Source organism: Nipponia nippon, unplaced genomic scaffold (genome assembly GCF_047370975.1).
Source record: "Nipponia nippon isolate SJK-2023a ecotype South Korea unplaced genomic scaffold, ASM4737097v1 scaffold_71, whole genome shotgun sequence".
In the NCBI taxonomy this organism is placed as follows: domain Eukaryota; kingdom Metazoa; phylum Chordata; class Aves; order Pelecaniformes; family Threskiornithidae; genus Nipponia; species Nipponia nippon.
In genome coordinates, this window is record NW_028262393.1 from 43,756 (window position 1) to 57,998 (window position 14,243).

General features: G+C 35.4%; 1 protein-coding gene across 2 annotated transcripts in view; it reads right to left on the reverse strand.

Annotated features, from left to right (window-relative positions):
• Nucleotides 1–14,243, reverse strand: part of WDR70 (WD repeat domain 70) — a 136,049-nt gene that overhangs the window by 38,790 nt on the left and 83,016 nt on the right. The window lies entirely within an intron of this gene.

Here is a 14,243-nt window from a genome sequence, read left to right on the forward strand (position 1 = left end):
AGAAACAGCGATGAAGGAATTTGAGACAGGCTGACTCCTTTTTTAACACCTAGGAAATTACGTTTCTCATCTGCCCTCTTTTCCTAACATAAAACTAATTCATAGAGTTGTAAAATAAAGCATTCAAGAATTAAAGGTTGCCTGTGCAACTGGTATTGCAGCTTCCCATCTGTAAGATGGGGATTAAAACATGTCCTTCCTCATACAGAGGGGAAGACGACAAATTAGTGACCTTAAATTCCTTTATTTACCATAGTGATGAGTAAGCCAGAAAAATATGCACAGAAGCATATCCTTTCAGAGGAGGGTTTGAACAGCATGCAGTAAGTCAGATCTAGAATCACACCCTGAACAGTAAGAGGACAAAATACTGAGCAGCTGCTTAGTGATTACTATCCCATGTAGACATAAAGAGACACAGTTCTACAGAATAAAAAAGGACGATGTGATCACAAAATGCAAACACATGGACTGAATTAAACTTGCACAGGAATCCTCAGTTACTGTGTCTCCTACTTTTTGACTATGCACCTTACTAAGACTCTTTTTATGGGCTATTTTGTTTGAAAAAGACCCAAGCTAACAAAGTAATGTTGTTTACCCTTTCAAATATTTGTTCTAAATTTGGTCCAAAAGCTAGAGAATCTTTGTGTGATGACATTAATAATGATTGCAAGCTTATTTTGGTGTGCAGATTGAGTCAAGTTTTGAGAGGAGTCACATAAGTCATTCCCTCCACAAATGACTCTTCAGCAAAGGAGAACTTCAAACACCAAGTGAATGCTTCTTACAGCATTTGTAGATAGAATGTAATAGCCTACATTTAGCCATAGCACTTGTTTTGAAATTACTATCATTTCTACCCAATTGTGCATGTCCCGGAGAAACTCTATGAACAGATTGCAGTTTACAACTGTATTCTTTGGTGGAGGTGTTTATATATACTAATAAACGTATTTTATGCATCCAATTATATAAAATTTTCCAAGTATGTGGTAACATATAAACTGTGAACTGGCTATCAGAAAATAAATTTTCTGTAACATTTGTTAAACATTAGCAAGTAATTAAAATGATGTATTTTCTGCCTAAGAAATACCATGGACACTTTCAAAAACATCATAAATGGTTAATAATCACACCCCAAAAAATGTCAGAAAGATTACAACGTGGTATTTAGCTATTTCAAATAAATTGCAAAAACTTCATTAGGGCTCCACAACACTTGTCTACTCAACACTCCCACCCTTCCCTGGCCATGTCACACTGACATACATGTATTAAAATAACAGTTCTTTCATTTTGCTGCCCAACTTAATGCAAGGGTGGGGTTGTTTCTTTCATTTCATCCTCAATCAATCTGAAATTCCTTCCTTTTGTTTTGTTTTGGATACAAATTAAAGAAAATTATTTGGGGTCCAACTAATGCCATTTATTTTTTACTAGTAAAAAACCCAAACATCTCTATATATGTAGATAGATAGATAGATAGATAGATAGATAGATAGATAGATAGATAGTAAATCACATAATGTTTCAGGAGTTTTGCTATTTTTCTATGGTCAAAGATACTGATTTTATTTAGCATGAATTTATGAATCCATTAATCAAACCTAAACTGTATCTTTCAGGAATTAAACAGCTCACCTTAAATATGTCACCTACTATGGAGCCTTCTCAATGAAGTACCTATACTTCGACCAGTTCTTACCCTTTTTCAGCTGTCCCATAGAAAAAGAAAAATGGCAACATACAGATATCCAAGACTCAGACATTATTTGCCCCTTAATCACAAAAATGAAAACAACAGAACAAATTTACCCCAAGTCTATCCAGCTTCGATGCCTTATGATTTCATGTAAAATGAAACTTGTCTGAAAGAGACAGTAAGATTGCATCAGCAATTCTGTTTGTCTTTAAAAATAAATTTGCTCAGTTTACCAGTAAAAAGGTTGTTTTCCTAACTTTGAGCTCTGCAAGCTTGCCCTCCATATATTATTCTGCAAAGGAATATAACCCTGAATTGTAATACTAAATCAAATATTCTAAAATGATTGAAGGTTGCTCTAAAACTGATAGAAGGTTAAACAAGAAGTTTTTACATATACTGGCAAATGCTCGTTGCAGTTTTCAAAGAAAATAATGTGTTTGGCCTCTGGCCTCTTAACATTTTTAACAGATGTCTAATCTTGCTAACAAATCATTAGCAAAAAAATTATCATCAGAATGTTTCTTGCTGGAAAGACATGAAACAATAGAACGTATGTACACAATTCTAAACTTTGATTCAGGAAAGGAAGGAGAGAGCATTGAAACACTAGATAAAGATGTAAAGATAATTAGGGCAAAGTGTATCTATATTTCTCCCTCATTACCCCTCTCTTTTTGTTGCAGATGTGCCTGCTCTTATGGAGTACTAGTCATGTGCCATACAAAATCTGACAAGTTCATCAGTCCTTAAAATTTTTTAAAGGTTTAGTTATTTCAGCAAATTCTGCAGTAACACACTCTATCTTCTGCAACTTGTTTGAAGATTTTCTAGCAAATAACTCCAGTAATATAAGCACTTTCTTTCTAGCTTTGTATTAGCACATATATTTTTGTTAAGCAAGTACAGCTGAGTGGACTTGTTGGCAACATGAAATGACAGGCAGAAAACATGAAGCACATGTGAGATAGGACGCAGTTTCATGTATGAAAAAAACTAGCATAACAGATAAATGTCAGGGTTTGCAATATCGCCACAGTCCTCATAGAGAGGGTGAGAACCAGAAGATAAAAGAAAGCCAGAGAACGGATTGGGAAGAAGGAAACATTTTTAAGAGAGAGAGAGAGAGTCCATGACTGGAGTGTCAGTAATGAATATCCTTTGTACAAAAATCTGGGTGGACTGAAGAGGAGCAATATGGGAAGTGAAGACGACAGCGGCCACGTGAAGTGTTTATCACAAATGAATGACCTACATCAGAGCTGCATGGTTAGAGTTCTGCATCACACAACTGCTCTCCTTCTCCACAATCCTGAATAAAACATGTTCTAGGAAAAGCAGAAGATAGACCTAGTCAGTTTGTTCACCTCAGAAATCCAAGCCACATCCACTAGAAAAACAACAAAATGCTTAACTAGTGAAATTTTTGAACTTTCCACATTGTTCCTAGGATACAATATTTCACAGTAAGCTGACACTTTCCCAAGATTATAATGCTTCCCCACCCACCTTTTTTCTTTTAATGAAAGAACGAATGTTCCAGCCAAGACATTCTTCTTCCTTCTTGTTCCTAACATCTTCAAGATTTTTTTTAAAACCAGAGACAATAAATTAAGGAAGGCCTTGGGGAAAGTGAGATCTACAAAGATTGCTATATGTTTCCCTGTATTACAGGCACATAACAAAATTTTACTCATTTATTAGTGTGAACCCAGTCAACCATGCAACCACAATCGTGTCTACTGCAAAAGGAACTCTATCCAACACTGAGTGTGCCACTAGCAATGTGCAATCTACTCCAGTTTGCTCCAGCACAAGAAAGGTGTATTCTGAACAGTGAATCTCATCTCTAGGGATGCTCTCCATGCTGGCTTACCAGTTGTTCGCCCTCTTTCACATCAAGGAATGCTTCCAACGCTCCTTGAGAAAGCTGGAAATTGGGATTTACTCTGGTTTCAAATGTGAGGCAGAAGGGCAGGACTAGCTGGGCAGGGATGCCAGACAGGCAAGTCCCAAGCCATATATGGCTGTTTGAGACTTAAACGGGTGATTTCACCTCAGATACTTTCAGCAAAATAAATTAGCTGACACTGACAATATTCAGCTGCAAAAATGATAATTTTAGTAAACATAAAGCCTTCCAAGATAACATATTATCATAGGCCAGTCTCAAGGTGACAAAGGCATGAGCTATAAAGCTGCAAGAAGAAAACAAACAAACAAACCAGAAACCTTATTTTTAGTCACAACTGAGCAAAGCTGTCCAGGTCTTTGTTGAAAGCGATCCCATCAGAGACAGCCAGCAATCTCAGAGCTGTGATCACTGCTGACAAGACAGACAGGTTCCCAGGACACGTTACACTCTCCAAATGGCTATTTCCCCATCCCCCCTTCAGTCATCTCTACTGAAGGAAGCACATTTGCTTTGCTTTCAATTATAATCCAGAAAAGAAATGTAACTGTACTTTCTGGGTTTAGTATATCACTTACAAATTATCAGGTCTACATATGCCAGCTGAATTCAGGAATTTCTCTATTTTTTCCCTGAGTAGGCAGTTGCAGACTATATCAGATGCTCTCCTTAAGTCTCTGTAAACATGATCCCTGGGCTTTCAATTTAAGTGACAGCTCTTCAGTACCACTTCCCGTGGTGTAGAAATGGATGCTGTTTCAGTAATGACCATACTGATGCAAAACAAGATTAAATTGTGAAATTTGAGGTTTTAGTGTTTACATGATTACACTGTTACATGATTTGCTCTTCTCCACGATTTTTTAACTCAGTGACATCTACATGTATCATTAGCAGACCTGAAACACTCCTTCCTTTCTCTCAATCCTAATTAACCAATTATGAATACAGTAACCTAACTTTATTTGCCATAACCAGGACATCTGACTGACAATGGTATTTCACTGTCCTGTGTGTCCATTATATTCTCATCTGTTGCATCTAAGGCCTTTTTCTGGGTGTAAGGATGATATTCTAGGGGAGGCAAGTCTTTGGGATTTCTTTCTCTCTCTCTCACTCAGCAATGGTTGCAATAATCTTTCACGTGTATTTGACAGAGAAGTTTTCTCAGTTATTTGCAATTACTGAACAGGTAAGAGACTTGGCTTTTTTTTTTTTTTTTAATATTCTGCAGTTTTTCCTGAGCAACTGTATTGCAATGAAAAACCTACATAACAAAAAAAAAAAAAAAAAAACCAAAACCAACCAAACAAAAAACCCCAGCTCTGTAACTATTTTTAAAGTTTATAAAATCTTCAATCCCTTGCAATGAATCACGTATTATCCATGGAACTATGAACAAAAATAAAAACACAGGTGTGAAATGCTTAGTTGGAAAATGTTGGGCTGTTACGGAGAACAGCATTCTTAGGAGAGAAGCCACACAGCAGTATAGCCAGTCAAGGTGAAAAATGATTTAGCATTTTGTTAATTGCAATTGATACAAAAAGTTGATTTCTATTGAAGAAAAAAAAAACCTCTAACATTTACACAGAAGGCAATGAGGCAAGGCACCCAATACATTTGACTATATGTGGTTTTAGACAAAACAAGGAAGCAAGCAGGCTGGCTTGCCTTAGAGATATCTCTGAACCACTGCAGACTGATAAGAAAGTCCCTCTTATCTGCCCATGCTTCCTTCACCACTTAGACCATTGAATTTCTAAGAATACTGCTGACCACAGAAACAATTCCTTCTTGTTTAAGTTAATTCATCAAGAAAGATTTTAGGAAACCATTTTAGAAAGATGGCTTCTTAACACCATTGCTAAATATTTGCCTAATGGTTTGAAAATGAAACCCCAGCTGAATGTTTGGCTGCACTGTCAAACTTTGCATTAGAGAAAATAATCTGTCTTGGCCACAAAACCGATAAATATTACTAATAAAAATAGCTTTTGGAAACTATTCATTTGGCTTCCTTTGGGGATTTTTTACACTGCATGAGAAAAATGTACAAGGTTGTAAAAGAAACATTGCTTGGTACCTTTTCATAACTCATGGAACCCATCCCATGCTATCCTAGCAAATTTACAATTGTCCTCCTTTTTACTATCATAAATATGGCTTCTGTAAACCAAAAAAAAAAACAACCCTCCTTTTGCCTCTTTCAAAAATAAATTAATCATTCTTAGATTTGCCCAGCTGTTGAAGGTTCCTTTGCCTTCCAGAAAAGAATGAAATCTGATCAATGTTATTTGTAAAAAATTCATTAAAAATTTCATTAAGATATACTGGAATAACACTGAAAGTCCACAGATTGCTTCAAACTCACCTATGCCCACACTGGACATTCCATATCAATCAAAAGTAGCCTTTTGCCTATTGGCAATAAACAAGTAAAAATACAAAGAAGCTACAAAGATGTCTTTAAAAAGCAACTACCACAAAGTTATTCCCACCATAATTCAACATAATTTTGCATATTCTTTCAGTCTTCAGTGCTCCCAAAACTTAAGATCCATTTTAGTGATCTTATAGGGATACAGTGTGAATAGAATGAAAGATAACTGAAAACATACAGGAATTCACATAAGACTAATATTTCTGATTCAGTAACACTTGAGCCAAAAAAGGTGTAGCTTGCAGTGAGTTATCAAAGGTGGCTGTATAATAAATTTACTTACTTGTTGAAAAAAGTGGCTAAAACATGTATATTCCAACAAGATGGGTGTATTTATCTAAGAAATGGACAGTCACTTTCACTAAACTTCTTGTAACATACAGTGCACTATTATTTCTTCACATTATTTGATTTTTCCAATAAAAACATACTGCAAACCTTTATGCTGTATTTTCTCTGCTTATTAATTAAAATAACAGAAATTTTTTAAAACATGGATTTGGTTTTATTTATTTGGGTGGAAAGGCAAAGAAGGAAGAATGCCCCAGTTAAAAAGGTAAGTGGTATTTTGCTACATGAAGTATTTCTGTGATAAAATAAGCATTCTTAACTCAGAGCCTCAGTGGTTTATAAATAATGTTGCATAAAGCGGCTGAGATTATTAGCTCAATATACTTACCACTGGATTTTCAAGGACCATACATATTTAAAATTGTTTTTAAAAGCCTCTAGAAAACAAAAAATGTCATCATCATTTAGCAGAGTAAGTTGCTGAGAGAAGTTGCTTTTGTGAAATTAAAGGGAACTCCTTTTCATCTGTTACAGGTCAGATGGGCACTTGTGGATGGTAGGGGGTACATATATTTTTAATAATCAAAGGTATGTTGCTATTGATCCACAAGATGCAGAGCTGCTAAATGCCCTCAATTTCAGTTACCTTTAACTCAGAATTTTACCTGATGAGTTCAGAAACTTCAGGATTAGGCCCCACAGCTATGTACGAGTAAAATGTAAAAGTAAGAAGCTGTTGGGAGAAAAAAAAAGTAAAAAAAAAAAAAAAAAAGTAACTCAAGCAGATTTTATTTTCTTTTCAAGTAATATTCCATCTCAGTTTCATGATTACTTCTTTGACATTGCTTTTTTTCCTCACAATAATTTTATATAATTGACTAGCTAAATAAGCAAACCAATAAAAAACTCTACACATTTGTAAGCAAAAAACTGGCAAAGTGGGAGAAATAGTCAAAAATTGTTTTCTGCAAGTAGTTTATACTAACTGAACAGTGTTCCACAGGAAAAAGAAATAAATTCCCACTTAGTGTCAGAATCTGTAAACCCGAAGTTACACATAACAAATTTACTGTTTTTACCAGTAAAATATTACAGTGTTAATCACTGTTTCCATGCGTACAATATATAGTTGTTGAAAGCTCTTTTGACAAAATGTGGTTTTGTTCAAATACAACAAATTACAACTGAATAGTGCATTTGAATTCATCTGGCATTTAGGTCAGAAACAACATACTGCCTTAAATAACTCTGTAAGTTCAGATTTTGTGGTAGCATCAACTTCAACCCAAAAAAACCCTTAAAATCTTTCATGATTAAAGATACTTTGCAAAATAAGTTAAATTTAAAACCCAGATTTCATGCTTCTGCAAGATGAGGCTCTGGTATACTTGGATTTGATTTCTGACACTCAATACTGAAATGACTTGAAAATGAATGCTTCCATTTTAAAACACACTGTATATTCATCCCTCTACACTGCACAACACCCTGTCATATCAAGTTTCCAAGCTATCCTACAGAGCAGTGGTCCAGTACCTAAGCATTAGGTAGAGCGAAAAAACTTGTAACATGCTTTAGGAAAACGTGGCTTGCTGTTCTACAGTGAGATTCCTGAATATATTTCAAACACAGATCGTTTTTAAAATTAGTTTTCTCTTTTTAATAGATATTAAAAACAGATTACTGTTTAAATATCAGAGGACAGAATTCTTTTGTTTGGAATTAATGTCCTTAAATCAATTAATTCCTTCTGTTTCATTTCATATAAGCAATAACCTGATTCTTAAAGCTATGGTAATATAAGAATGTCCTAATCAACATGTAAGATTCCCTCAAACAGGCTGCAGTATCTCCATACCAAGTTGTCTCTGAGAAGTACAGAAGCGTCACAGAATTTTTTGTTCTGCAATTAGCCTTCTCCTCTACTGTTAACGTTGCTTCAAAGCCCTCTTTTCTCTTCTTATTTCCATTTTTTATGATACTCTGTAGTACTTCTCCTCACTACAATTCTCTTTCACCGCCAGAATCCCTAAAATTCTTCTCCGTCCAACAACAAGATTCCTTCCATTTTTTCATCCTAGCCTTCCAGTTTCAGTTCAGCACAGTATTTCACACTCATGCCTGGAAACTTCATATTTCTTCTCCATCAGCAGGGACATCTTCAGAGCACAGGGAGATACATGAATTGCTGTTTGTGAAAGTCATGTTTCAGAAAACTCATTTGCATCATCCACTTTTCACCAAATAGCTCCGTGTTTCTTTCTCTACATTGCTCATTTTCACACTTTGGCCTTTTCATCCAATACTGCCTTCTCCTCCATCCTCATTCCTTGTCAATCCCACTTAAATTCCTTCCTGAGTCTCAACAGCTTTATCGTTGACACATCCAATAATGCTACCCCATCCTTATTCTCATCAGCCTTGGAAAAAAGTGCCTATTTTCTATTTTCCTTCTTCATTGTTTCATGAGGTCCAGTATCTCCTGTACACCTTCTACATGTTGGCTCTCTTCTTCACTATTCCCTATGGCGTGTGATTCTCTCTCAGTTTCACTGGCTGTTCAACCATTACTCAATCCCCTTGGTCACTGAACTTCTTGCTCTACAATGGATTTTTAAAAACCTTCTTCACAACCATGACTACCAATATTTTCATGTCATTAAACTACCTTCCAAGACAAGGCACATCATCCTCTGTCTGCTGAACATCTTAGTTCATCTTGACATCATTTTGTGAATGTTTAACTGGCAACGTAAATTCACTATGATGAAAGCTGTTCCTGATTTTCTTACCTGGATACCATGTCTCCTCAATTTCCCTTGAAGATCTAACCTCTTTTAACCATTCATCGTAAGAAAAATGTTGTTATATGCATCACAATGTGTCATCTCCTTTGTGTCACATATTGGAAAACACACTGTAATAAATCCAATCAATAACCCATTGCCAGTATTATTAGTTCAACATCTTTTCCCTCTTTTGTTTCCTTGATAATGGTCCTTTACTTTTAGGGTCCGCTGTCACCTCATTTTATCTTCTTTAACAGCTGTATTTTACCAATCACTTAAATACATATTCTTGCAATAACCACAATTACAGATCATTTACTTAATCCTCAATCCTGTGTTTTTCTCACATAAAGAAAAATAAAGTCAAAACCAACAAAACCACCACTTCCTTTTCCATAACACATATGGACATACAGTAAACTACCATTTAAAAATGGTAAAAAAAAAAAGGAGACAAGTAGCAATTGAGTTTGCACACTGCCTGGCTTTTGTTTGTCAGTATAAACCTCTTACCAGCTTGACACCAAAGGATTAATCTTCTGACATAAACACATTTGTTTCGGAAGGAGAACAATCAAAACTCAAGTTTGTTTTATACAGGCAGACACACAGCAGCACACATTAGCGCAGCCCTGCCTTGCTCTCCTACCTCAATGCAACAGCCAAGAGACAACAGTGACCTGTCTGGAGTATAGAAAACATTCCTGTACCCCTGTCAACTCCTACCCAGTTTGGCACCACACCTTCACACATCAAAGATCAAAATCAACCAGGCATGTGCACATTTGTGACAAGTGACAAGCCAATGGCTGGCAATGCAATGTTTTCTGCTGACTAAAACAGGTGTCCCTACTGAAAAATCACTCAGGCTCTTGAAGGTGGTATTGAATATAAGCCAGTCCGCCCCACTACAAGGGCAGGAACACGTGACCTGTACAAGTTGTGCTTTTGCAAGCCGTGGTGAAACAGCCTCTATAAAGGCCACAGCAGTATACTCTGGTGACCTCAACAGGATGAAGTTTGCTTACAGGTCTCAGGCTCAATCTGCTTTCCAAACGAGACCACAGACCTGCATACTGGTGAGGACAATGAAACAGGCTAGGGAGCTAGGACACAGTGCCATTTATACGCTCTTACCAGGGTATGTGCTGATCACAGCAGCTACATTCACCAGGAGCTCTTCGTGTCCGTAAAAAACATGGACCATGATTATGCAATGAATGGGATTTTTTCAGAATATTTCACTCTTTGCATGTGAACTAGCACAGTACTTTTTGATTTGGCGATCCTATCCCAACCTTGATAAAATGCGCTACACGGAAAATTAAGTATCGGTTAAGTTTTGGCACTGATTACAGGTGACTGCTTTGAGCATAGAACAGTGACAAGCCAAATCTGCAAGTGACCCATATACATGGTAAAAAGTGAAATAGCAATCATAAAGGCGTTTTTTTAAAACCCTACACATTGCTTAATCTGAATGAAAATCACCTACATTGAATTATCTAAGAGTACCTTGTTTAAATTAGTAGAGCTTAGAATGATTATACATATTCAGGAATTCTATTAAACTAGAATTTCATTATAAGTTTGTGGGCATACTTAGAGACACAGAGACACACTGTATATGTATTTATGCATAATGTGTGAAATATATAGGTAGTCATATCCAGCTCCAAATCTAGTTCCATATCTCATGAGAAATTTAGAACTCGGTTCAAGGAAGGCAGCTGTTCCACGGATGTATCTGATTTCAGTCTGCGTAGTATCACTACAGTCATACTTTAAATAAAACACAGCTGGACAATGCTCCACCTATTTCACCACCCTCTCTGCTAACTGTTTAGCACTAACATCTGTTGAAAACAAACTTTAGGAAATAGGGAGATCATTTAAAAAAAAAACAAAAACTTTATTTTAAAATATTTTGCACTGGAAGAAGTTTTACTTATTCATAAAGAAAGCCTCACATATATTCAATTAGGTTTTAATTATGAGATTTATACCTAGAGTTGAAAGAAACTTGCTCACTGAAGGCTGTCTTACAAAAAATATAATATTATTACAAATACTTTTCATTTCATATGATTGGTTTAGTTCTGTACCTGCTGCCAAGAGATGGTGTAGTTATGCAGTTTATCTTCTCACTGATAATTATGGGCGCAAAAATAACTTCTTTGGTTTATAATCTTATTATGAATTTGCTACAAATGCCATGCAAACTTTTTTTAATTAAAGTTAACTAGACTTATGAGATGTTCTTTAGAAACTGAGGGCAGTTTGTAGTGTATTATGGCCAACTATTTAAGCATATCTAAAACTGTATCCTCACAGAAGTGCACCTTTCAATGGATGCAGCCATGAAACAATCGTTCTCTATGTAGAAATAGTTTGTTCTTTATCAGACTTCCTCTGAGTCAAGTGCATGTAACCTAATGTTACATATAAAAGCTATGCTTCACTATAATTTATTGTCCTTTTTTTTAGCTTCTTGATTTCTAACAGATTCATAAGGAATATTTCTGTATTAAAAATATGAGTATATTTCTTAATGTCATAAAACTGAGCACATTTCAGAATAAATCACTCTCTTATTCAATTGAGCTGAAAAAAATGAAATACTTTCGTGTCTGTTTTTCTTTGGTAAGTTTCTTTTTTCTAATTTCTAAAACAGTTACAAAAAAGGTTACGCACAAGCATCACACAAGATTAAACTACTGGTTTCCTAGGCCAGTATCCACTTTCTGATAGTGGTCAGCGACACAGGAATACATGAAAATCCCACAGCTCTTAAATGGGAAGAATTTGTTACCCATCTTCTACATTAGACCTCTGGAAAAGTTAGAAATTTGCTAACATTTAAAGTGAGAGCAGGGAAAAGTAAGTAGTAAAAGAAAAGTTTACTCTAATATAGTAATGAGAAGAATTGAGAAGGGAAATACAAAATATATTTCAAAAGTATAAAAATTCAAAATAATTATTTTAGTTATGAGATTTTGTTTTGTCTGAAATGACCACTTCATTAAAAAACCCCTACTTCTAATTTCCTTTTCTACTAAATAACCCCAAGCCTAAAAACCCAACCCAGTCAGCTCTTAGTACACTATTTTCTAAAATTCACTTCACATTATTCTTTATGAATACCTCAAAATAGAAAGCTTTCCAAAAGTTATGAATTGATGAGAAAAGTGAAGCCTGCAAGTGATACATCCAAATATAAAGCTGGAAGGGGGTAAAGGGCCCATAAATTAACCCAAGTGATAGAGCAAGCCTACGCAGACAGAAAGTACCTAATCTTCACTCAGTATGTTCCACGGATCAGAAGTCATGATTTCCTACCTTTTTTGTTCTTAAATACATCCACTTGATCAAGCTGTAACAGCTTTCCTTTCATAAGTATTTTTAAAATTTGGGAATTTTAGGCTTCTCTAATAAAACAAACTTAATGACTAAGAGTTGTACAGAACTATACTTTTCATTGCTTTTACAAAATTCACAGTATAAACCTGCTGTCCATCTCCTCACTAGCTCCAAGAAGAGTGGCATACTATGAACCACAACAAGAAACATTTGGACATAAAACTATCTTCCTAATACACACATCAAGCACAAAATTCTTCTCATAATTTACAAACCCTATCAGGCTCTAGACCAATAAAGTGTTCAGCTTGCTTGGGCAGTGCCTATGCTACAGTATCTAAAAGATGTTTTTCTGATAAGCCAGACCACTCTGGACCTCACTTCTTGTTAGAACGGAGTGTAGCATCTGTACTTCTAACTTTTTGGCTCTGCATAAAAGGAAAATTTTCTCTAAAATAACAACGCTAGCTCAAGAAGGATCTTTTATTTCTGTTTCGTTATTTTTCATCATTTTATCTTTCTATTTCTGTAACATTATTCATGTTACATTAATATTAATAACAGTACAATATTAATAAAGCCAATCATGTTGTTATAATGCCTACTCTTTTCTTCTCAAATTGTCATTTTAAAATTATTTCTGTAAGCTCTACTGCTATTTTTCTAAATAGTAAATCAAAGAAACATATATAATCCTTGTGGGATAAGCCTTTTTCCTTTAACCATACATGAATCCAAAGTAAAATCCCTTATGCTGTTTTCATTGGGGTGTGACAGACTTCAAGATTTAGAATTGCCTTTCATCACTATATTAGATAGTGCAAACATTTAGATAGTTCTTAACTATAAACTGTTTATTACATAAGAGAAAAATGCACTTAGAAATACAGCAGGGCACATTTTATCTTACCATATGATTGTCAGATTCTTTACTGCAGCTAGCTTCAGGGTATAGATAGTGATGTACTGGCTAAACCAGACATATACAAAAAGGAATAATATATGAATCTGTTAATATTTGCTGCTGGCAAGCTTGTGTGTGATTTCCAGTTTCTGGAGCAGAGGTCTGGCACATATACATATGGAATGAAAGGGTGGGATATTATGGATATGGAAAACTTACCTTAAGTTTGAAAGGGGAATATAGTATATTTGGATATCTTTCATCTTGTATTTACAAAAGAAATCTCCAGATGTAGCCAGGCTGCCCTCTTCAAAGCATGAAGCATGTTACATACTTGGGGGAAACTGGAAGATTTGTCTGCTGTTTAGCCGTAGTAGTGATATTCAGCAAATTTAAGAATAGCCATTGTAAATGGTTTCTATTAAATATTGACAGATCACTGGAGTAATTTTAATGCTGTGAAGATATCAACATAAACTGCCAATTCTAGATAAGCAAAACCAAAACAAAATATCCAAATAGACAAGTGAATATTCCATGGCCAAAATAATGACTAAAATCTAGCTGGTGTGAAAAGAGCATGATACTGGAATGCTGTGATAGACCAGATGCCAAAAAACACACCATGATCTCAAAAGATCATAAAAAGGCATACACTCTAGCAAAGCTTTCTAGTAGACACACATAAGACACACATTTCAAGAATTTATTACTGAGAGCTTTGTCTTTTGCATGTCAGCATATGCAAAAAGCATCCTGTAACTGTGCAAAGATCCAACAATCTTACTTCCCAAAGCATGGGTATAGATCCCCTCAAAGGACCTTCCAGTTAACGG